The sequence below is a fragment of the Amblyomma americanum genome, chromosome 11 (genome assembly GCF_052857255.1).
Source record: "Amblyomma americanum isolate KBUSLIRL-KWMA chromosome 11, ASM5285725v1, whole genome shotgun sequence".
Lineage (NCBI taxonomy): Eukaryota > Metazoa > Arthropoda > Arachnida > Ixodida > Ixodidae > Amblyomma > Amblyomma americanum.
In genome coordinates, this window is record NC_135507.1 from 92,381,617 (window position 1) to 92,407,950 (window position 26,334).

Sequence of the window (26,334 nt, forward strand, 5' to 3'; positions counted from 1 at the left end):
TTGTTTGACCCAACAGCAGGTATTCACACGACGTAATCCTCAAGGGGCGCTAGCGGCCGGATCAGCCCTCGCCATATTGGCGGTCGCACGCCCGGTCGCCGCAGCCAGCCGCACCTTTTAACTCCCTGGTGATGTGTGAAATGTGATCGCATTTCGTGTCTCGCCGCATATAATTTCTATCCGACCCGTAACACCGCGTGACTTAGTGGGTACTCTGTGCACTGCGCGTAATAGTAAAGAGCGGGGACGCTAAAAAGGTTTCACTTTGTGAAAACGCCGACTCGCAAGAATGCAGTGGTGCCGGCGTGGTGTGCCACGTACAGGACTGCTGCCGCGCGTTGAATTCACCGATATCCAGGCCCACCTCTTGCAGGGCCTAAGTTTACTGACAGGCCAAAAGGAAATAAAGCATACAAATCAAGAAAGGTGGTGCAATTGCTTCACAAGCGTGTGAGCCAAACAGACGTGCTGAGGGTGCCGACTCTAGAAGTGCGTCCTTGGAGTGGTGAATAATTAAATGTGCCTATTCGTTTAGCTAGCTTAATTTATCATCTCTGTCTGCTGAAGTTAGCGGGTTACTACAAAAATCGCTGCACATCATGTTGCTGTGAACCGGCCTAGATTCTAAATCTGGTGCATTCGAAGCAGCGCTACGCTTCTATAATAAAAACTGCAAAACATTCTCGCTAGGACTGCTGTTCGTGTTGCAAGCGCATGACAGTATTTGCTCGACTGTTCTGTCGCACAAATGAGGCAGCAATGGCCCTTTGTCTTTCTTCTGAAACACCGTCTGTGCAGCATCAGCAGTTCGCGGACTACAGCTGCTGAAAATGAGTTTCTGCGGCTCTAGTTTTCTATATTGGGCAATTAATCATGTGCTGTTTATCCACAATGCGTCCTGCTTGAGTAAGTAACAGTTATCAACCGATATTAAAAGATGCAAGTCGTGTAAATCCTTCCGTGCAGTGCAGCCGGCCAGTTTTACTGCCGAGCTGCGGCAGGCAGCTCGGTTACATCTCGCAACAAAAGAATTCTGCTGCAAACCATGAGAAATATGCGTTACACAAAGGAAAATGCGCTTTGACGTATTTAAGGACATGCAATTAAGTTACGGATCATTAACAATTCATGCCGGGTACCTCACAGCGTACAGCGACACTGCGCGAGCTTGTGCGTAACGACAGCCAGCACGGCGCGCTTGCCACGACAACGTTCGCGCCGTCTGGTAGCGCGGCCGCAGTCAATACCTCATATATATTTATTTCCGCCTGAGAAATTCTGCGCCTCGCATAACCTCGTATCGCGAAGTTAGAACGGCTTAGTATAGTATCGGTGTTGGTGTTAATGATGGCAAGGGCGCGATAGCCGCCTCTTCTTCCGTTTCTGAGGTCTCATTTCATTAGTGCCGGAGACTACTACTCTGCCTTGCGTGTCCTCCGCCGCTAGTGCGAACGCTTGTTTCTGTGTGTATTCTGCGGCATCTAAATATACCGCTAGTGATAGGAATAATGGTTTCCTTGAGAAGGTTTGAAGATCGCACACATCTCTGTTTGGTTTTTATTTTTGTTTTACCTTAGAGAACAGTTTTCATGCCCTTGAGTGGTCTTTTGTTCAGCTATACGAAGGTTTTAGCAAATAAAGCCTTTAGTTGAGAGTTAGCACTTGTCCTGTGTCTCTATTTCTCTGGTCCCTCGTCTTTTGCACTGTTTTACGATGAACCTGTACCCACTAGCCCAACTCAACATTTTCCTGAACATAAAGAAGCTGGCTGTTTTCTAGCACAAATGTTTTGCTTATATTCAACAAACTTCCGAAAGGTTACGGAAGACAGCCGGTGCGGTAATGGGAGTTCGAGAGGTTGGTGGACTTACATAGGCATTTACTAAGGCAATTGTAAATAAAATCGGCAAAACCTTAGACTTCAATCAACCAAACGATCAGGCAGTCTTTCGTAAATGGTACTCGAGAATAGACCATATTCATACTATCAATCAGGTGATGAAGTTATGCTCGGAGTATAATGAGCCGTTATATATAACGTTACTTGATTACACAGTGGAGACCTACGCAGTAATGCTGGCTTTGCGGAATCAGGGTGTAGAAGAGTCTTATGAGGAAATACTGCAAGATATCTATGACGAGTGCAGAGTGTGGAGTTCGAGAGGTTGGTGGACTTACTTAGGCATTTACTAAGGCAAGTGTAAATAAAATCGCAACAACCTTATACTTCAATCAACAAAACGATCAGGCAGTCTTTCGTAAAGGATACTCGACAATAGACCATATTCACACCATCAATCAGGTGATGGAAAAATGCGCAGAGTATGATGAGCCCCTATATATATCTGTACTTCATTACACAGTGGAGACCTGCGCAGTAATGCAGGCATTGTGGAATCAGGGTGTAAAAGAGTCTTATGTGGAAATACTGGAAGATATCTGTGACGAATGCAGAGCGACCATATTTCTTCATAAAGTTAGCAATAACATTCCAAAAGGAAGAGTGTTGGGCATGAGGTGTTCAGAGGCCTGGATTGAGAGCAGTTGGGGATAAGAGTTAATGGGGAATACCTAGTATGCGATTCGCTGATTCATTTCTCGACAGAGGAGAAGAGCAGCTGGCGCGAGCGTGGCAGAGGAAGCGGTGGCGTCACGCTGCTCATGCGAAGCGCGTCGAGAGCTGTTGCTTGGCGGCGGTCACGTGGTCACAAGGTCACGTGATCAAGGGGCAATTTAACGGCGGACGGTCACCGCGAGTACGAGTCATTAAAGGAATTATGTCCTTAATAAGTGATTCGCTGATGATACTGCCTTGTTATGTCATCAAAGAAGATGAACTGCAAAGCCTGATCAATGAGTTATACAGGCAGAGCAGAATGGTAGGTCTTGAAATTTCCATAAAACCAAAGTAATGTACAGCAGTCTCGCAAGGGAACAGCAGTTCACAATTGCTAGCCAGATGTGGAAGTGGTAAGGGAATACGTCTCCTTAGGGCAGGCAGTGACCGCTGATATAAATCACGAGAGGGAAAGCGCTGGAGGCGGAAAATTAGGTTGGCGGACGAAATTAAGAAGTTTGTGGGGATATTGCGGCCGCGCTGGCAAAAGACAAGGTTAATTGGAGAGACAAGGGACAAGCCTTTGCCTGCATTGGGCGTAGTCAGGCGGATGATAATGATCCCGTCTCATTTCTATCTTTTAGACAATTCCTATGTGTTGTTCTTTCACTACATCTAAGAGTTCCTCTTCAGTTGCGTACTTAAGGTGATGATCGGAGATGAATCCCCGAAATGTGTTCAATGAACAAGGCTGGCTGATTTTTACCGTTATTTCTCCAAAGCATGTAACGTCTGACAGTGTCTGATACTCCTTGTTGTAGAATGCTTCCAACAGGTCACCATTTGCTAGACTTTTTCTATTTTGGTTCCTACCCAATGCCTTGTTTTAAGGTTTAGAGTGCTTGGAAAAGCGACACCAGTCGTGCCGTTATGTCAGCGCATTCAATGACAACAACGTGAAAACAGAAAATTGCTCCCAGTTTTCTTCATGAAATTTACAGTGCCTTCGGTGCACCCCCGTTTCAAAGGGCTATCAGCTGCAAAAAAAAAAAAGCGGAGGCCCTGAAATCACTTCCTTTTCATGCACGGTGGCAGCCGCCCACGACGCAGCCCAATCAGAAGACGGGGCACCTACTTGATAGCAAGTCTTACCAATGCCAGCTGTATACCCCAGCTATATCCAAGTATGGTGGAACTCAGGGTAGTTTGCCACGCAAGGTTAACCCTAGACGCAGAAAAAAAAAGGATACGCAAGAAGGGTGGTCGATACAGGGCAGCTGTGAGAAAAAAGTTAACGAGGGTGGGAGTACGGACGAGTTGGTTGTGCAATGTAAATTTGTCACAGCGCGAAAACAACGTCTTAAAACGGAGAACAGGACACATACAGCGGTGACTGTCAACTTATAAGTTTATTTAAGGAGGTGGTCAATATAAACAGATACCAAAGTATAACACCGCAGGAAGTATTATGTGTCTGACAAGAAATACATGTGCAATCTGTGGGATAGGTATTCGATTTCTTTCGCGGTTGACGAAACGGATGTGTCGCTGCCAGTAATCTCCCTTGTTAGCCGGGATCTGCCCTTGTCCAAATGGTAGTCTCACTATCTGGGTTGATATTCTCCTTCGCTGCAGGTTCGACAGAATGCCGCCAGGTTCTTAGATACGGCTATACTGTTTCACATTGTTTCCCTGTTCTAGTATACATAGAGTCTTTGCCTTAAGAAACTAGGCTAGACGGTTGCTTCTCAGTCGCATTTTCAAGCTATTATGTCAGTCCCCAACCTCTAAATCTCTGTATGGTAAGCAGAACCTTTGCCCTCACATTTCAAGAACTTTTTGGTCCTAAGAGAAACCGTAAGACCTCTACTATTCGAATGAAAAGCAAAAAATACAGCCTGTTTACTTTTAGCAAAGGCTGTACATGCAAGCACCTACCCGTATAGCCAATACAAAGCCGCCGCACGTGTAGGGCGAAAAGATCACTTGTTTTGAATTGGGACGAAAGGGTTTCGATGATAGGTGTGGCAAGCATTTCCATTTTCCTCCGGTGATCTTGCCGAACATACAAGCCCGACCATTTGGATTCGTTTATTAGGAGCGGATAATAAGACTCACTTGTTGCTGATTAGCTATTTTCTTTCGTTGATCGGAAATGCCGTGGAGACATCAGCGAATGCATGCAGAAGAACGCCACGATCACTGTTCGCGGCAGGCTGACATTATTGATGTCGCTCTGCGGGGTACAAGAATTCTGCACACTCTCCTGCCTGCAACTCTGACCACAAAATAAGGTTAAGGTTAGGATCAGCAAAAGTGAAACACGTCCAAAAATTGTCCATAAACTGTCCACATATTCTGGACAATATTTTATCACTACTTGAATTTTAATTTAGGTCTACGTTTGTTTAATTTGAAACAGAAGTGTACTTGCAGAGGAGAGGAATTTGCATCGATTCCTCTGTTCCCCCTGCGTTGTGTAATATATTTTTATCAACTATTGACCTTGCTTTAGCTTCTTCCTTTGCAGTGGCCCAGTCCTGCGAATTTTTAGTTACGTGAATGACTTCATGGTGATACTAAACTGTACTAACTCTGCATTGACGCTCCCCAGCACAGTGGAAGGAATCTCATCCGTTTTTAGACAACAAGGAAAAGGGCTGGCTTTTACTCATGAACTACCAGACAGCAACAGCTAGCAGTTATTATATAATAATATCAAGTTTTTAGTAGGGCGAGTGTGCTAGATGCATTCCCCCCAGCAAGAAAGGAACTGCTTCCGTACGGATCAGCGCACTCCAAGACAGTTAAAAGGGCTATCGCTTCAGTTTGCCCCGCGCCCGCATTGCTTGAGTCCTATGCTCACATGGCCGAGGCTAGCTTCAACAATCAGATCGAAAGGCTTCAAATGGCTGGCTTCACGTGTTATGTCTTAGGCAGCGTACCAGAGACCCTCCTTCAAAAAATTAAAGGCAAGAATAAAAAATGCCACGCTAAGCCGGGATCGAGGCGACCACAAGTGGTTCCCTATATACACCGGGTGGCGCACAGCTTGTAGAAGGTTGCTGGCCGATTCGACGTACCTGTCTATTTCTCCCCACCCAAAAAGCTGAGCGGGTTATGCTCGCGGATAAGCCAGAAAAAGAAAGCGCTCTGCGAAAAGAGGCACGGCAAGAATTTCGTATCCTGTGCTGCCGGAGTGATGTATGAAATCCCACTGACGTGTGGAAGTGTCTATATAGACCAGACGGGTCGCTACACTAACGACAGGGCACGGGAGCACGAGAAATTGCTAGAAAACAGAGGCGGGTCGAATTTGCCTCCTCATTGTAAAGAATGCAAGCGTGAGCCGGGGCTTAACGTAATAAGGATTCTGGGCAGGAGTCGCGATCAGGTGGCACGTGAAATTCTTGAGGCTTTTATGATTAAAAAGAAGGAAAGCACTTGCGTTAGCGAGTTTCCGATATCCTTCCGTAGAAATGAAGTTTCATTTCTTGATAGTTTATGCGACATCAAGTTCAGAGCGACTTTTCAGCCCTCCTTTTCAAGCGGCCGTCAGTTTTTTTTTTAGGAAAATATTTCTAGTTGGTTTCATCTTTTTAGTGTTTTTTGTTTTTCGGTTTCTGACTGCTTTTTCTTCATTTGTTTGACTCTGCTTTTGCTACGATTCTTATTTGTTATTAGTTTTCACTGACTGACTCCTTTTTCTTCTCATGTATGACTCTGTTATTGCTACGATTCTGTGACACTGCTTCGGCTAAGAGATAGTCCCCTCCTTTTATATTCTTAATTCCTTTTATCAGAATCTGTTACCTTTTTCTGCACGGGTTAAATTTTCTTGATATTGATGTTGAGTTGGTAGAGTGCGCTTGTGGTGTCTCTTTCTTTCTTGCTAGTGTCCTTGTTGGCACCGCCGTTCATTTCGGGATGAGAAGAGGAGACAAACAAGCTGGATATCAAAGGTGCATTTGACAATGTCCACCGCGATGCAATAGTAGATGCCCTCGAGTAATGTGGAACTGGTTGACGTTTGCATGAGAGGACTGTAAGTTATTGATGATCCGGCCAGTCCACATCGACAGTTTAAATGGTGACACGACACACGGTAGATCATCGTGTAGTGAGGAGCGCACATCGCTACGTTGTTTACTCGTGTCTTCATCGGTGTCTCAAGGAATAGCGTGCCGAGTTCAACTCTCAGAGTACATAGACGACAAGTGCATATGAACATCGAGTGTGAAGCATCCGCAAATCAAAGCAAGGTTGCACCTATCGGCGTTCATTACGCCTGCGTAGTTAAATCGTCAGCGGCTGCAACATTAGGGTTATGGATAACTGGTTTCTAACACAATTCGCTGTCATACGGGAGGCATCCCGCCATACTGGTCTGGAAGGCGCAGATCTTGGAACTGTAATTTGCAGCTCCAGACGTGCATGACAGCTCAAATGAACAATTAACTCATGCGAGTACAACCGGTGTCAAACAAAATTTCAACAGCGGAGAACGTTGCCGGCGGTACAATAAACGAAACCTACCAGTAACAGCGCGCATTTCCAATAAGCAGCCGTATAGTTCAAGAATGCGTGAGCCGCTCAGACGTGTTCGACCTTCGCTCGACGCGCTTTTAATTCGCCGAGACGCTACAAATGTCACAGTATGCCCTAGGCGCCTACAGTCGGCCTGTAGGTCGCGGACCCCGTGGTGCTTGTTGGGTCGTTCCGAGGCCCGGTGCGCCAGCCTGCGCTACCTCAGTGGCAATCGCTGAGTCATCCTGCCGTCAGTACAAATGCTCATCATGCGGGCGGAGGCTCTACGCGTTAAGTGTTGCTAGTGCGCCGCTTGTGAAAGCTCCAACAAGGAAGCAAAGGATGAAATGAGAAAAAAACCTGCGCGCAGTGTCTTTGACATTTACACTTCTCTTCGCGAGGAATTAGAGTCTTCGCGGGCTAATAGTGAAGCTTCAGTAAACAGCTTGAGTAACAGGAGAACGCCGTGCGGTTTGACGTCTGCGAATATCTATAGCTGAATCTTCCATTGTCAATTAGAGATGCCAAGGGTTCCTAGTGAAGAAAGGCTTCGAATGATCGCACTCACCCGCCAGGAGTTCCACAGGATATTCGAGGACTTCTTGTAAACAGTGGAGTCGACGGCGCTCATGCGACCTGCCCAACCAGATCTCTCTGACTGCCGCCCAGCTAGGATGGACGGCGGCGTTGCCGCCGACGCAGATTTCGCGCACAAGCAAATATTTTGCGCCATACTGGCAGACATAGTGGCAGGCTTCTCAAAATGAAATGAATTCCAGTATGATGGCTGCTTTTAGCAATACCTTTCTCTTTTCATGCTGAATGATTTCTACACGGAATAATAAATGTCTCAATTTTTGTTCAAGTGGGGCAAAATGATAAAAAATAAGCAACAATCGTCCTGTGCATTGGAAACGTTATCGTGTCTGTCGGGATGTTATTTAATTCCTCCGTAGTACGGAAAGACATTTCACAGGATTTTCTTTAATACTTCGGTATTTATTTTTTTAGACCCTTCACATGCTGCGCACGATTCACGAATCAACCAATCAATGTGGAACCTGGCGGCGCAGACTGAAAACGATGAATGGAGGTCCAGTAGCATATGCTCCTTGTCAACTTCATGAAAACCAGCTACCATAGCGCTAATATAGCCGCAAAAAAAAACGAAAAACCGATCGATAAACCATTTCTGCAGTGTTCTGCACTGCGTGGCAACACAGTGACGTATCATTTCATAAAGCTCATACGTGCTATAACGATAGGCGCCGCAGGATTTGGTGCATTGCGAATCTCTGCGGATCGGGTCAAGTGATGCCAACAATACTATTTCTTGGCAGTGCCGTTGGTCCTCCCCTGTGTCCAATATCTCCTCGTGAAGTTCCTAAGTTTCGAATATCCTGTGTAGCTCTTGTCTTCATACTGGTCTTTGCTATCGCAAGGTCAGCGAGCATAAACAACTGCCGCAGCTCTCATCAGAGCGCATTTCAGGCTCGTTAAGGTCTTCGCATATAGATGAGTAATCTATGAATCGACTTTTTTCGCAGCAAAAAAATTGTTGGACTTCGCGCGTTACGGCGACAAGGGCCAGTTGCGCGATTGTGCGCCTAGACGGCCGCTCGCCGGATTCAAAATTTATGCTCTTGAAACAAAAACCCCGTATTTCCCTCGCGTGGTCTGGGGGGAACGACAACCGGCCGAACTGGAAACCGTAACACAAGTGCTTTTATTCCGAATAAGGTTCGCGAAGGGCCCACGCCTGGGAGCAAAGTCCGCATACAGAGCGCCGGGTAAGCAGAGAGGTGCCACGTTGCCATGAAGGAAATCCTAGATTTAATGTGCGTCCACATGCATTCACTGCAGGTTTGCCGACAGTCAGACCAGTGACGACAATCGGCGAGTGGAGCGCTCGCCAGTTCCATTCTTTATTTTATTATTATTAGTAGAAAAACTGTCAAAGCGGCGGTGACAACGCTCGCTTGAAATGCACGCATTTGGTCAAGTGTGTATCTGCTGTTCATACCTACCCAACAACACAAGCAGAAGTGAATATGTGCTTGTGCGTACACATGTATCGAAACTTAGCCAGCTCTTTAAGAAAACACGGGTAATTTGGATTAGCACCGATTTTAAACTTATGATCTTGAGCGCCCTTAAGGCTGCTTTAATAAGTCTTGCACAGAGTTTAGTTCTAGGTCATTTCACGTATGTGATATATCCAGAATTAAAAACGAGGAAAGCTTCGCACAGTATGAAAAAGGTATAAAGAAAATGACCAATTGTACAGATATATCTGCACATAACCATGTAGCTTCCATCATATCGCAACGTATAGACCTTTGTGAAAAGATATTGCATGTGGATATGCACAGAGGTTGGCAAATACCTTCATTTTTACTTTTCCTCCCTCACCCTCAGTTTTGAATCCATGGGCTTCACTAACCCTCGCCCTCATTTTCAAAAGGTATCCAGTTCTCCCTCACCCTCATCCTCACTTCCTAAAATTTGCTGGCCCTCCCTTGCCGCTCATATCGTCGGCCCTCCCTCACGCTCACCGTCATTGACAATCGTTTAAAACTCGAGTTATTTTTTGTAATCGGCAACTTTTGGCGATATTATTGAGTAATAAACACAGAAGACAAGTCCTCAATGAACTATTGGACGAGAGGCTAAATGCTTATATTGTTGTGCATGTGCGTGTGTATGCGTTGGTTCAACTAATAGGTAAGACGAAACCGTGGCAGTTAAGAGCTGAGACCCAAAATATGACTGTGCCCTAACTTCTGGCACGCACTGCATGCATACATGTGCCCTCCACTTATAACATTTCATTCCTATCAATATGCACTGCCCAAATATGTCAGCGCGTTATGTCTGTGTAGAAAAACTTATGCACGCCAAGAATGTTCAGAAAACAACGCAGTAGCCTTTACCACAACAATTGCAATAAGTGCTAAGCAAAGAATAGACTCAGAACAAGGAAAGCTTGTAGGTCGTATAATTACCATTACCCGATGGCATTGCAATAGCACTGGGTCTTCTGAATTTCACTGGTTCTAATCTCCCGCCATTTCATGTGGTTTGCTGCATGCTCGTCTGTCTAATGACGCTTTAACGCGCAAGGATGGAAGATCACGAAGTGGTACCACGCTTTCAAACTACAGCGTGAGAGACTGGCAGTTTAGCACGCATGAAGGCGGGTACGTGACGAAGATGACGGCATTATAAGCACAGCTCGGGAGCTCGGTAGTTCGTTCAGGCAGGATGTTAAGATTTCCCCCAACTGACTGCTCATCTGAGGGAAGTGTATGAACCAATCTACTTTAAACCGGAGTGCCACTCCCTCTTGGTGATGTGCTCAGCCTTACCTCGCGTCTAGTGCTCTGTTGGTCTGTCTTTTTGCGGTGTGTACTGTGCATTGCCGAAATGATTTGTAAATCATTTAATTAATGTAAATAGAATGCATTTTCAATGCAATAAATAGCATGCTAAAAAAATCTGCGGCGGAACTGATATTCTAGCGCCGCCGCGGGTTCGGATCCCGCTCCCCCAGCTGTGAATTTTTTTCAGTTCTTTAGTGTCTTCCCCCGTGCGATGCCTGCTTTCTGCTGCAGTGAGGCTCTTATGCTGTCGCTTAATACAAACAATTGTTCAGGCCATATCAAAATCAAACTGGTCGCTAAAATGCAGCATTCGGACTGAATAATGGAAATCTCTTACTCCCAGAGTCTGGAGTGAACGATTCCAGTGGTTGCCATTTTAGTGCTCGATAGCACTTCCACCACGCCCAAAAGAGGTTGTCTATCCGAAGCCTGCTTCTAGCACGTGGGGCAACTTTTTCACGTGACGTTGCGACGCCATCACAAGCTGCTCACCGGATTGTGAACAAACTGCCCAGCGCAGTTCAATCAATGATTAGTCGCGAGAGATTCCTCAGGAACAACATAGGGCTCACAAGCTGCAACGATGGCAGCACCTGCCATCGCAGGGCAGTGGCGCGTCGCATAACTATTGCAGCACTGTGCCAGGAGCGGAATCAGGACTCGTAAGGATCTGCGAATGTTGGGAATGCCAATTCTGCTGCAGTACAAGAATAAAATGACGCAATATCATGCAAACTTACATCATGCGATATATGAACCAAAGTAGGCCAGTTCAGGTCAGGCAAAAGCATACAAAGTCACGATAAACCATGCAAAACCACGGCTAATGGTGCAAGAGCGCAATAATTCGCGGTCAACCCCAAGCTAAACCGGCCGCGATTTTTTTTGCTTCCACGTCAACGCATAATCCATAAACTGAGTGTAAATTCCTTACCATGGCTTCAAGCAATTTGGTTAATAAAATCAGGCGCGCGATTACGTTGCCACAGGTCTCCTCGGGGACAGAAATAAACTGAGATATTTCTGTTATTTGGAAAGCAACAAAATGTTTTCTTTTTTTAGGACCTCGTACAATGCAAGGCAATGCAAGCGATTATTCAGACCAAGGTGGTTAAGCTCCTGCTTTATTTAAGATAAGACGATAGTGGTTGGCTTTGGGCACCACATTACGGCACCGCTTTCTGATACTGCAATTCCAGCGAAAATAAAAATTACAAAGTAGATACGACTGTATTGAATTACCCACAGTGCGGATGAAAATTTTCCCCACCCACGGCGCAAACAGGCTTTGATTTGACGTGACAGTTCGTAGAAGCATTTTTGCGCTGCAGCAGTTCTTTGAAACCTCACTGAGCTGATTTCGGGAATCGTCCCGGGAAGATGGGTATAGAACTTGAGAATTCAACAGCCTTTCTAGGTATGATTTCTACATTTTTACTCTGCACTATGATCATCTGACAGACTCGGGGCTGATAATGAAAATGTCGACTGCAGTGCCAAGGTTCTCGGTGGACTGGCGGCCATCCGCACGTCCCGACCATTGCCTTCTTGTTAACGCACTATACAGGGTGTTTCGCCTAACATTTTACAATTTTTAAAACTGGACTTTTTGAGTTAGAAGACCGCCTTTTTCGGCATATCATTGTGAGCGGTATAGTACATTCCGGCGACGGAGAAGGCGTGCGGCTACCCGGCTTGCGTGTTCGCCTCGTGTACACCCAGATTGCAGAGACTATGTCTTTCCCTTTCACCTTTGCCTTAAGAACAAGCGCTTTAAAATGGGAATATATAACGGGCTGCACAGACAAAAAACGTTAGCCCGGAGGACAGTTCGGGTTACCACCCTCGCCCTCAGACAGTGCATCTTGCCCTCCCTTACACTCACCTCATGATGTATTCCCTCACTCGCTCTCACCGACCAATGTCTTTCCTCCGTCACCCTCGTCCTCGTGAATTTTCATGCGCCCATCCTGCCTCACCCTCACCTAACCGAAACAACTCCTCATGAGATGAGGGTGAGGACGCCCTCATGAGGGCTTGTGAGGATGCCCAACTCTGGATATGCAACAGGAAACAGATACACACAGCATTCCTTGCGTAGCATGCCTCAAAAATCAAGTATGGATACTTTCGTTGATACGTGGCAAATAAAATCATTTCTGGATATTTTCGTTGATTACTGGCAATTAAAATCAATTGTGGATAATTTCGTTGATTCTTGGCAATTAAACACAAAGAAAAATTGGCAGCTGCACTACAGGCTCTGTATGACAAAACAGCTTTCAAGTGGAGTTCGAATGGGCTAGGCCCATCATGAAGAAGGGAAACGCATGCATGAGATTTCCGTGCGTTTCATGACACGTGACAGGAGGCGAAATTATGTCACAAGAGCTACTTTTTTTAGGAAAGAGGAAGACGAAAACGTTGTTCGACCTACTGTAGTCTCAGCTCCAGTTCTTTACCTAATTGCGCCTAATTACCCTTGATTTATTTAATTATTCGAGGTACGGCTCCATCTTCAAGGTGAGACTGACCATATAGGAATACTAAGGCTGCTCCGGTGCGCCATGTCTAAAGCTGCCACAAAAACGTAAGGAGGCTGGCTGGGAAGAGGCGGCCATGGCTTCCCAGGCCGTGGAGCGACCAGAACATGGAGATGACCACCCGTCCAGCGAGACCTCTTCGCTCCGTGGGGATGAGTCAACGATCTTGGATGGCGACGAGTCAGTGGTCGATATGGTTGACGTGGATAACGAGGGATTCAAGTTGCTGAGTCATCGCAAGAAACGAACGGTCAGGATCCCGATAGTGATTGCGCCCGCAGAGAAAGGGGTTGATTTAAGAGAAAGGGATCCCATCTTGCTTTTAGCGGTCATTCAATCTCTGCTGGGCTCAGCTCCGAGTCGTATAGTCGGCTCATCATGCAAGGGGGTATTCAGCTGGATGTCTCGACGGAAGAGCAGGTAGACAAGCTCCTGCAGTGCTCTCAGATCGGTGGCATCAAATTTAACGTGCAGTTTCCCCTTTCCTACATGAATCAGACCTGTGTTTTTAAGGGTGTACCGAAGTGGTATTCGGACAGCGACCTACTCGATTCCTTGAAGCCACAAGGTGTTCTGCAAGTCAAACGACTCGTGCGTCGTGTGCAGTCTCAATAAAAAGAATGGGCTGCGTAACCTACCAGCTCTATCGTGTTGACATTCACTCCCAACTCATAGCGCCCCGAAAAAATTGATCTGTGATTCACAAAACACGCAGTTGCCGATTTCACTGAAGCTCCTCCACGGTGTTTTAGATGCCAAAGGTTTGAGTATGTGGCCAAAGTTTGCACAAAGGATCGACGCTGTAAGCGGTGTGGTGGCGACCACGACTTTAAAGACTGCAAGGACGATTTTGCTTCTGCCGATTGCGGTGGTGATCATCCAGCGAGTTTCGGAGACTGCCCCTTCCGTGTGAGCGCTCAGGAGTAGCCGAATATCCTTTATTGAGGGTCTCAAAACACAACCGACTGACACGCCTTTGCCAAAGTTAGAATAGTTTCCAGTGCTTGAGAGTCTGATGTTATTATACAGTGAAATATAAACTGAAATATTAAACAAGGTTGAGGAACTGTTGTGGGTTTTCCCGGAGCTGAAGCAGACGAGAATTCCGCACCTGCGGCGGTGGGTCTCTCACCGGACAATCTGGATTCCTATATTGCCTGGACACAGGGTCCATATTTTCGTTCTCTACTCGATTTCATTATATCACCCAACGTTTTCTTATTTATTTAAGCATCTTACACTCATATCATTTCATACCCTTTATGCCCTGAGACAATAAACACCGCTTGATAACAATACTGCTGTATTTTAGCGCTTCATTTGGTACTTTCAAAAAAGAGCTTACTGCATTACTACTGGCCGATGTTGTTTGCTTCTCTTGATCATTGTCATTCTGTTCCCTTTTGTTTGTTTGTATGAATGTATATCGGTTCCCAAAATGAATATATAGAGTTCGGTTGTGCTATGTGTGCATTGTGGTTGTGTAATGTGTATTACAAGTGTAATATGTTTGTACTTATGTAATGTCTGCACTTTTGCCTTTTTATGTATTTCCTTCTATTATCTCTGCTGTCGAAACTGTTTACTGTAGGGGCTGGGACTTTTCTTCAGGTCATTGGTGCCTTTATTCCGAGTCTCCACTCGCTATATGACGAGAAATAAAGTTCAATCATTCATGTTGTTGCGTTACCAAACAATGTCCCTAAGAGACCTGAGTACAGCAAGACGCCAAGGACCAGTGCACGCGAGTTGGTTGTTGGACATCCAGCAAAAAGTGTGCATTTTCCTGAGCGAGCAGATAACATCCAGATTCGACGGCAATGGGACTCTCACATGCACATGGGAGAAGAAAACGGGCTGCTACAGCCAAGAGTGCGTCCCCATTGGCATCTTTTGTCGATGTTGTGAGTGCGTTGCGAAAAATAAGAAGCTTAAAATCAAGGTGTGTCTCAACTTATTCATGTTTTAGTTGTGGCCCTGCGTTCACATGTTCCAACGATGCCGCCTGTTAACCTGAAGAACTTCTTACAGCTGGTGCTTTCTTTTGAGTTTATGTTTACCACCTTCGCAGCGAACTTCCTCTCGATCTAATATGAATGGTATCCAACCTCATGGATCTAATGTGCACTTAAAAGTGCCGTTTGTATTTCAATGAAACTACCCTATACATAACAGTTTCCTAAATTGTTCCATAAAATACCATGCCGATGGAAGAGCGTAAAGCAGATGATAAGAGGAGACAAGCTGTATATCAAAGGTGCATTTGACGATGTCGATCGTGACGCATTATTATATGCCCTCGAGGGATGTGGAACTGGTGGACGTCTGCATTAGAGGACTATAAGTTATCAGAGGATCCGGTCAGTTCACGTCGGCACTTTAGATGGCGACGCGATACACGGTAGATCATCCTGTAGCCAGGAGTGCTCAGCGCTACGTTGCTTATTCGCGTCTTCGTCGGTGTCTAAAAATATAGCGTGTACAGTTTCACTATCAGAGAAGATAGGCGACAAGCGCATATGAAGATCGAGAGTTACGCAACCACAAATCTAAGCAAAGTTGCTCCTATCGGCGTTCATTACGCCTACGTAGTTAAATCGTCAGGGTCTGCAGCGTTAGGCTAATGGATAACAAGCTTTTAACACAATTGGCTGTCATACTGGAGGCATCCCGCACTATTCGTCTGCAATTCGAAGATCTAAGAACCGTAATTTGCGCCTCCATACGTGCGTGACAGTTCTAAAGAACATAAATGAATCCGAATGAGTACTACCGGCGTGAAAAGCAACATCAACAACGGAGTACACTGCCGGCTGTACAACCAGCGCAACCAAGAACTGCGCGCATTCGCTACGTGCAGACGTAGTTAAACAATGCGTAACCCTCTCACAAGTGTTCGGCCTTCACTCGACGCGGTTTATTTCACCGAGACGCTGGAAATGTCGCAGTAGGCACTAGGCGCCTGCAGTCGGCCTGCCTGTCGCGGATCCAGTGGTGCTTGTTTCGTCGTTCCGACGCCCGGCGCGCCAGCCTGCGCTGCCTCAGTTATAATCGCCGAGTCATCCTGCTGTGAGCACAAATGGTCATCATGCGGGCGGTGGTGCAATGTGTTTGCGCCGCATGTGAATGCTAAAAAAAACAAAGTAAGACAAAACCTGCGCGCAATGTTCTTGCCCTTTAGGTTTCTGCTCGCGAGGAATGCGTGTGTTCGCGGGCTTATGGTGGGGCTTCAGTAAACAGCTTAAGAGTAACAAGAGAACACCGTGCAGTTTGACGTCAGCGAATATCTATTGCTGCATCTTCCATTGTCAATTAGAGATGCCAAGGGTTTTGACTGAAGAAAGGATTCGAATGATCGTAAGTCTGCACCCAAGCTCCGCCCACATTCAGGAGCGCCGAGCAGAATTCCTCTACGGAAAAAAGTAGTCCGTTGATAAAACTTTTTTTGTAATCTAAAAACAACCTGATCGCAAGAAAAAAGTTTGTCTCTCGAGTTTTCATAGCTCTGTTGCTTGGCAAAGTGAAACATGAAAATGCTGATTTTGTTTCCTCTTGCAATCTGTTAGGGGAGAAATACGACAGTTGACATCTGCTTTTTTTTTTTTTAAGTTCTATCCTTCCATAGTGTTCACGTTAACTGCGAAGTGGTATATATTTCTGAAAAATGACGCTGCCGTTTTAAGCCATTAGCCTTTCTCAACCATACTGATTCTTGCTTCACAGCAATCGAGCATATTTAGTTGTAAAAAATAATACTGCGTTTTTTAAAGGCGCGAATTCCGAAAGAAGACCTCGGATCCGTCGCTCACCCCAGTGGGCAGGCGTAATCTCGATGGTAGGAAATTTCGACTGGCGGAAGTCTCAGCTTGGTGGCGGGGTCCGGAGCATGGGGTGGGTTACCCATTACCTGTTTCAGATGTCATGAAACCAGAATGACCAGTAGACCAGAATGAACGCAGGACCACAAAATTAGTGAGGCAAACGGCTGAACGTCAGCTGATCATCCGGTTGCTTCAGGTTCCTCGCGTCGAGGAGACGCCCGCTCCAGAACAGCGCAAAGACAAAGATATAGGTTTATCGTTTATGCGGGTTTAACCTCCCGAAGTCACTCAGGCTATGAGGGACGCAGAATTGATGGGCTCGGGAAATTTCGACCACCTGTTTTTTTTTTTAACTTGCACTGACATCGCGCAGTACATGTGACTCTAGAATTTCAAATCCATCGAAATTAGACCGCCGCTGCCTGGGTCGAACCCGTACTTTTCGGGTGAGCAGCCGAACGCCATAACCACTGAGCCACCACGGTGGCCCCAGAGACGAAGAATGCGCATGTCAATATATCAGTTACTAGCAAGCTAATTAGCCAGGGTTTAGAAATTATAACCAAAGCGGTTGGCACTTTGTTCCTGAATATATTGTGGGTTACACCATCCCATTCAAAGCAGTTTCAGAAATTGTTCCCTAAAATACGATGCTGATGAAAGAGCGCAAAGGAGATAAGAAGAGGAGACAAGCAAGCTGGATATCAAAGGTGTATTTGACAATGTCAACCGTGACGCATTACTATGTTCCCTCGAGGAATGTGGATCTGGAGGGCGTCTGCATTAGAGAACTAAGTTATCTGAGGATCCGGCCAGTCCACATCGACACTTTCGATGGTGACATGATACACGGTAGATCATCCTGTAGTCAGGAGTGCTCAACGCTATATTGTTTACTCGCGTCTTCATCGGTGTCTCAACAAAATACCGTCCACAGTTTAACTATCAGAGTAAATAGACGACAAGCGCATATGAACATGGACTGTGAGGCATCCGCAAATCCAAAGAAGGTTGCACCTATCGGCGTTCATTACGCCAGCGTAGTTAAATCGTCAGGGGCTGCAGCTTTAGGGTAATGAATAACTGGTTTTTAACTCAAATGGCTGTCATACGGGAGGCATCCCAAATTATTGGTCTGCAATTCGCAGATCTAAGGACCGTAATTTGTGGCTCCAGACGCGCGCGGCAGTTCGAAAGAACATAAATAAATCCGAGTGAGTGATACCGGCGTGAAACGAAACCTCAACAACGGAGTACACTGCCAGCGGTACAACCAGCGCAACCAGTAACTGCGCGCATTCGCTATGAGCAGACGTAGTTGAGGAATGCGTGGCCCTCTTACACGTGTCCTAACTTCGCTCGACGCGCTTATATTTCGTAACTGCGCGCCTTCGATATGAGCAGACGTAGTTCAACAATGCGTGGCCCTCTCACACATGTACGACCTTTGCTCGACGCGGTTTTATTTCGCCAAAACGCTGGAAATGTCGCGGTGGTAAGCGCCTGCAGTCGGCCTCTTTGTCGCTGATCCCGTGGTGCTTGTTGGGTTGTTCCCAGGCCCGGTGCGCCAGCCTGCGCTGCCTCAATTTTAATCTCCGAGTCATTCTGCCGCCACTACAAATGCTCATCATGCGGGCGGCGGTTCAACGCGTTGAGTGCTGTTAGTGGGCCGCATGTCGAAGCTCCAAGAAAAAAAAATGATGAAGCAAGAAAAAAACCTAAACTCCGCGCAGTGTCTTTGACATTTACGCTTCTCTTCGCGAGGAATGCGAGCCTTCGAGGGCTTGACTTGCCTTTGTCTTTTGAGCTTCCTGCAAGCCGAGGCAAAGTAATAAAGGCAAAAATTTATTAACGACGCTCTTATGCATTGCAGCCCGTATTGTGTCTGTACGGATGTCATACTATTCCCCCGTAATGTGGAATAATCCTGGCCAGGATTTTCTTTATTTTTTCCTTCTTTTTTGTTAGAGCCTGCACATTCTGCGCACTATTTGGGGATTAAAGATTTCATGCGGCACCTGGCGGCGCAGCCAATAAACGATAAATGGAGATCCAATAAAAGACGCCACACGCCAGGCTAGTGGAAACGCGCTGGCATTGCGCTCATAGAGCAGCAAAAAAAACAAAAAAAAGCAAATGGGAAACCAAATTTTCAGAGTTCTGCAGTCCGTGCCAATACAGTGACACAACGGTTCATAAATCTCATTTGTGCTTTAACGTTCGGCGCCGAAGGATTTGTCGTATTGCCTACCTCTGCAAATCGGGGTCAAGTCACGCCGACAATAATATTTTTAGACAGTTCCGTTGGTACTTCAAGCTATAAAATATATTCTCCTGAAGTTCCGAAGTTCCGAATATCCTGTGCAGCTCTTGTGCTCATACTCTTCTTTTTTGTCACAAGGTAAGCAAACATAGACAACTGTCAAAGCTCTCATCAGAGCGTATTTCAATCTCGTTGAAGTTTTCGCGTCTAGAGGAGTAGTCTATGAATCGGTTTTTTTCGCCCCAAAAAAATCTTGGACCATGCGCGTTACGGCGACAAGTACCAGTTGCGTGATCGTGCGCCTACACGGCCGCTCGCTGGTCGGAAAATTTATGCAATTGAAACAAAAACCTCGCGTTTCCTTCGCGTGGGCTCGGGGGAACGACGAAAGGCCGAAATAGAAACCGTAACCCAAGTGCTTGTGTTCCGAATAATGTTCGCGAGGGGCGCACACCTGGGAGCCAAGTCCACATACAGAGCGCCGGGTAAGCAGAGAGGTGCGCTAGAATGAATCCGGCGCTCGCTTGCAAGCAGTTGCCACGTTGGCATGAATGAACTTCTAGATTTGGTATACGTCCACTCGCATTGGGTTGTCGACAATCAGACCAGTAACGACAATCGGCGAGCAGAGGGTTCCAACGTCTACTTCTTTAATATTCGGAGGAAACTCTGAAATCAGCAGTGACAACGCTCTCTTGTAATGCGCGCATTTGGTCAAGTGTGCGTCTGCTGTTCATGCCTACTCAACAACACAAGCAGAAGTGAATATGCGCTTCCACGTACACACGTACGAAAAATTAGCCTGCTCTTTAATAAAACACGGGTAATTTGGATGAGCACTGGTTTGAAATTTATGATCCTTAGCCCCATTTATGCACCTTTAATCTGTGCTGCACAGATTTTATCTACATCATTTCACGTATTAGATATATCATAAATTAAAAATCAGGTAAGCTTCGCACAGTCAGAGCAGGGTACTTTGATCAACAAATCTAATATAGTGACTAATTATTACAATTTAATGAAAGTGGCCGGCTATTCATAGTTTGGCACACAACCATCTCACAAGCGACACCTGTTGATGCTCTTGACAGGAAAAATTATAAAAATAGAAGAGGAGCAGGAAAAGGAGGAGGAGAAAGAGGAAGAGGGGGAGGAGAAAGAATGTAATGAAACAGGAGAGGTCAGCCTGGTTGTTGGCCTGGAATGCTACTCCGGGCGAGGCTGAAATAGAAGAAGATTAAAGAAGAGGATGGAGAAAAAGAGAGTAAAAGGGAAAACGAAAAGGTTAATAGTGAAATCAAGCACACTCACGCGCTCACAAACACACACACACAAGCGTGGTTGTCAAAGTATGTCCACCAAACCCGTGCCTCTAAGATACACTAAAAATGCTTTTGTCACATTCCTCCAGGGACCAAGACATGCTCCAGGTGCACGGTGCCGTCCTGTAGGAGTCTAAAGCTATTTAAATTAAGAGACGAAAAATATTAGGCACGTGTTTCTGTGCGTGATGACGCGTCGGAAGAGCGGTAGCATAAGGCTGGAATGTCTGAAAGCCAAAAAATAGGAACCCCACAATGGTGCCCTTGACAGTGAAATTGTGTTTTTTCGTACATTATGACCAGACTATTGAAGCATAGAGCATCAAAGTGAAGCTCAATTATAGTTGTTTTTAAGAGAATATCATGATGCAGGAGTACTTTTTCTTTCATGAATTTATACAATTTCTTTCTTATGTTTGATTCAAATCCTGATGTGCAGTATCAAAATTTGTATACCAGGAAATTTAAAATTAACTAGCAGTGCTGATTGTGATCATTTGACAACACGTCAGACGCTTTAAATCAAGAGTGAGTACGGTTTTAAAAAGGCCTAAAGGATATCTGAAACTTCATTACAAAACTGGTTTAGTTGTTTAAAGAACTCAGAGCTGCGAAAGCCTTTTGTTGACCACTTTCAACAAGTCACTCACCAAGCACATTCAATCTGTCATGTTGATTTTGTTGCCTAAAGACAATAAACTCATTCCGGATTCCAAAAAATCAGTGAAATTTGGTTTCAGGACATAAACAGTAGGCGATTACCAGGAATGTAAGTAGACAGCTGAAGAATACCCTGCCTTACCTTCACTGTTAAGTTAGCACCATGGCTATACACGTACTCGACTAAGTTCCGCACTTTTTGCTATTTTGGTTCAATTCCTTCCATACACAAACACTCCATCTATCACCCTATCAAATGAAAGTATCTTCAGTTCTATACAGGCACTGCGTCCTGTTTATAGCATTGCATCCTGTTACACACCCATAAACCACAGTTACCGTTTGCGAATTTGTTTTGCAAATTATCGACTCCCAATCTGGGGGTAGTATCCCATACACCAGTGCGGCTCATAGTCATGTGCATACGGCATCGTTCACACTTGTCTCCCATACCAAAAAGTGGCAGACAGAATGATAAAGGAAACGCAAGGAGGCGTAGCAAATTTCAGGCAGAGTTTCGTATCCTGCATATCCGGGCAGAGATTAAAAGGAGAGAAACAAAAAGAAAGCAAAGGGCACGTGCACGAGGAATTAAATTCACAAAAACCATTGTATTCCTCATAGGCTAACAGGCATCTTGCTTGCAGGTACCTTTACACACGGAACCTGACCCAGGATACATTGGAAATGTATAATCGCGAAAGCGGTAAACAGATTGTGTCGCAGAAAATCATCAGCGTCGTTGACCGTGGACGAAAAATCCAGAAAAAATTCCAGAGCTGCAACCTAGGAGGCAGATGGGCCACTCAGCTCATGCAACCTTGTGGCGTCATTGCAACCTGGCCACCGGATTATGAGCAAACGGCGCACCGTGGTAGGTGGCAGTTGCAACAATGAGCGGCCGCTTGAGTTTTCTCGGCAAGAGCAACCTGGTTTGCTCAAGCCAAGCTATATACTAGTATATTCTGGTATATTATAGTATATGCCCAGGGAGCTATGAAGGTTAATCAGAGAATGACCAGTTCTGCATGTATGGCCATTATCCCATTCAGCTATTCCGTCACAAACTTAAGAAGGAACTTAAAAAGTGAACCGTACAAATTTTTCATGGTGCATCAGACAGCACGGTGGCTGCAAGAGCCAATCAGCTAGCTGCCCATTTCCGGCATGTTTATCGGAGCACACTTGTACATGCAGTGGTGACTGGTTCAAAGAACAGCAGTGTGTCCACGCAGCTGGAAGACATTATCTTTTGATCCAGGAACAAACCATCGGGTCCTGCAGCGAAGACAGCATCGATAAATTCCAAGAACCAATAGCTTCCCTCGCACAGTTAATGCTCTACCAGGACTGCTTTGCTTAAAGACAATACAGTAGCAAAGTTGTCGAATACATATGTGTGGCTATGTCGTAAAGGCGTTCAGCAAAGTGCTGCGATGCACTGCCTGCACTGAAGTGCTTATGTCCGACATTGTAAGAAGCTTGCTGACATTGATCTGACACCGGTGGCCTTCTCGAGCCACCCCGTTGCCATGCATGCTACCGAAACGATTCTGCGGCAAAATAGCAACTTTGAAAATTGCCGTGTGTACAGGCACTGAGTTTAAAAGCATTCGAAGAATTTGTGGAAAGCGACACAAGTCCATGCTGCTGGAATGTATCAAATACAATGAACACCCGCCCCATGTTATCAACTAGGAAGTGTCCTATTAAAAGTACATTCTACTTTTGCACGGCGTTGAACCCGATGGGTGCACGCCGTTTACACGCCGTTTGACCCCACAAAATCATTCGCATTGCAATGAACACCCGCACCACTATATTAACTTAAGAAGTCTGGGGCTCAAGAAAGTACACTGTATTACATCTGAGAGAGATTGGATGTTGTTTTGCCCAACAAAAACGTGCACAATACAATGAAGACCCACAAAATGTTATCAGCTTAAGAAGTGTGGTGCTGAAAAGGGACATTAAGATACATCTGATAGAGACTGTTTGTCATCTGACCCATCAAAGGCATACGTAATACAATGAAGACCTGTACCATGTTATCAGATTAACAAAGTTCCCGGGTTAGAACCCGACCGCGATGGCTGCGTTTTTATGGAGGCAAAATGCTAAGGCGCGCGTGTGGTGTGCGATATCAGTGCACGTTGAAGATCCCTAGTTGGTCGAAATTATTCGGGAGCCCTCCACTAAGGCAGCTCTCTCTTCCTTCCTTTTCTCACTCTCTCCTTTATCCCTTATCTTATTGCACGGTTCAGGTGACCGCCGATATATGAGACAGATACTGCGCCATTTCCTTTCCCCAAAATCCAAATAATATTATTATTCCTTTCTTCTTTCACTCTCTCCTTTATCCCTTCCCTTAGGGCCCGGTTCAGGTGTCCAGCGATACATGAGACAGATGGTGCGCCATTTCTTTTCCACAAAAACATTTTATTAATATTATTATTATTATTATTATTTATATAATTACTAATATGCAGGCAATTTCTCATAGGGATTGGTTATGGAAACGTCTTAAACGCTCCCCTAAAAATATTGAACTACAAATCGAATATAGAACCGCAAGAAATAAGGTTGTTGCGCTTATTCGTTCCGCTAAACGTCAGTATTACCGTGAACAGTTTAAGCGAGCAGCCAGAAACCCCGCCAAAACATGGTCACTGATTAATCATATCAGAGGCGTTAACAGAAATGAGTCTTCTTTTCAAGAAATATTTGCATGCAATCTTCAGGAAACCGCAGAATTGTTCAACGAACACTTCGCACGTGTGTCTCGCGCAAAATCATCTTTGCCACAAAACAGCTGTTCCTTGACGCGTACCATATCGGCGTCCGCCTATTTACCGAAGATGTCGTCAGTAGACCTTGCGCGCATAATCTTCAATTTCAAACGGAATAAACCACCGGGCCTTGATGGTATTACTGTGGCCCTGCTTCAGAAAAATTTTGAAGTTCTGGAGAATATTCTTCTTTTTATCCTTAACGGATTCTTAGAGACTGGTATGATACCAAGTACGCTAAAAACAGCGATTGTGAGGCCGGTATACAAGGGTGGCAAGAGAGAGAACCTTGAAAGTTACCGACCAATTTCGATTTTGCCAATACTTTCACAAATTTTAGAAAAATTTATGCTAGAGTGCATGTCATCATTTTCGAAAACATTTTCTGTTCTATCTGACCGGCAGTTCGGTTTCATAGAAGGCCGTGGAACGATTTCACTGCTCGAAGAATTCTCGGACGAGTTATACGCGGCTTTTGAACACAATCTGTTTGCTTGCTGCCTGTTTCTAGATATTGCCAAGGCTTTCGACACCGTAAATCACGAAATATTGTTGCGAAAATTGTACCTGTACGGATTTAGAGGACCATTTCATGAATTGTTGAAAAGTTACTTACAAGATCGCTCACAAGTCGTAGCCCTCGATAACAACACAGTCATTAGCAGCCGTCAGATACTGAAAGCGGGCGTTCCCCAGGGATCTATTTTATCGCCATTACTTTTCAATCTATTTATAAATGACTTCGCATCAACAGTGTCTAATGCCTTGGTCTTTCAATACGCCGATGACACAGTTTTACTTTCAAAGCACATTTCCTACAAACATGCTGTTGCTTTACTACAAGACCAGCAAACCAGCAAAAAACAAAATTAGTCTGCTTTAGAAACCCCTTGAAGACAACTGTACTGAATGAATCCATCTTTTTACACTGCCACAATGATAAAGACTGTCATTGTTCTCCAGTTGAAAGTGTCCATTGCATATAATATCTGGGTGTTTACTTTGATGCTGACCTCACGTGGAACAGTCACTTGGCACACATTTGTAGCAAAATGCGTAGCACTGCCTGGTTACTGTTTACTGTTAAATCTTTCATACCATTATCGGTAAAAAAGACAATCATGCACGCTCTAGCATACAGTGTTCTCAGATACGGCATCACACTGTTCGCGCACTGCTCTCAAAAGTGGCATGACCGTGTAGACACGCTCTTAAAAAGTATGTTGAAAAGTACCGCCTATGCACATTCCTTTCCACCTTCAGATAACTTATTTAATATCCTTGGTCTTCCTTCCTTTGAGCGCTTATATAAACAAACCGTTGTTCTCCGACACTTCTGGAATCCTGCGTTCAAGACAAATTCAGTTGTGGCCAGAACGCTACGTAAAGGCCAACGCTTTAAGATCCATAGATACGCGACCAGATACGGCAAAGCAAGACGTTGTGTATACGTCCCTACATTATTCAATAGCCTTCCTGATGATGTGTTATCCGCTACTTCTAAGGCAACTATTAAACGCATGATTAAAACTCTGTGAAAAGCGTTTGTCCCAGAAAACAAATGACACTTGAGATTTTCTTTTCTCTTCACAATATGTATTCAGTGTGTGTACTTTATTATGTGACTTGTATTGCCATCACTTTTCGCTCGCCGATGTTGCCGGGCCTAGTCCTGCAAGCCTCGTTTTGGCTTTGACAGGCCTGATTCTGTAGTCGAACTGTGAAAAAGTCGACAGAGTTCAGCTAAAGTTTTTACACATATTTCAACATCGGTTTTCTTGCAAAACTTCTAGCTCTCGTCCCAGACGGAGTAACTCACTGCAGCTTCCTTCTCTTAGCTGCCGTCGCGTGAGGGCAGATATAATTTTCTTGTATAAACTTCTTCATGGTCACATTCTATGCCCTCAGCTCCTAGCGCGTATCCTTTTGCGTGTACCGCGAAAGAGCATAAGGAAATTCAGACCATTTCAAGTTTCTGCGCTCCTGCACTCCCTCTCCCCTCTGGACAGAATGCAAAAGTTGTTTAATTCTCTTTGTCCTCACCTTGATATATTCGAAAATTCTCTCCCTTCCTTTATATTGAATGTCCGTGACGTTCCACTTTGAGCACTCTTTTTCTCATACATAACTTCCCCTTTCATGCATTTTGTCTTTACTACACTTGCGCGTTTGCACCGGTATTATATTGTTTTTTCTCTCCTTAATTGTACATCACGTGTACTTGTTTTCATTAATATTATTTCTTTATTACTGTGTACTCACGCCTGATTGTCTGTAACGCATTCACTAATTGCATTTCTTATTGTGTATGATTGTATTTCTAGCTTGTATTTCAGAGATCTCTTATTCGTTCATATTAGTATTGGCTTTATTCTTGTTTGTATATTGATATATGTTGTACTTGGCTGTTATCGGTCGTTCTTGTGTTCATTCTCTTTGTTTATTGTTTTATTAGTTATTTATATG

General features: G+C 45.1%; 1 long non-coding RNA gene across 1 annotated transcript in view; it reads left to right on the forward strand.

The window, feature by feature from the left end:
- LOC144110298 (uncharacterized) overlaps window positions 1–26,334 on the forward strand; it is a 273,584-nt gene that overhangs the window by 128,570 nt on the left and 118,680 nt on the right. The window lies entirely within an intron of this gene.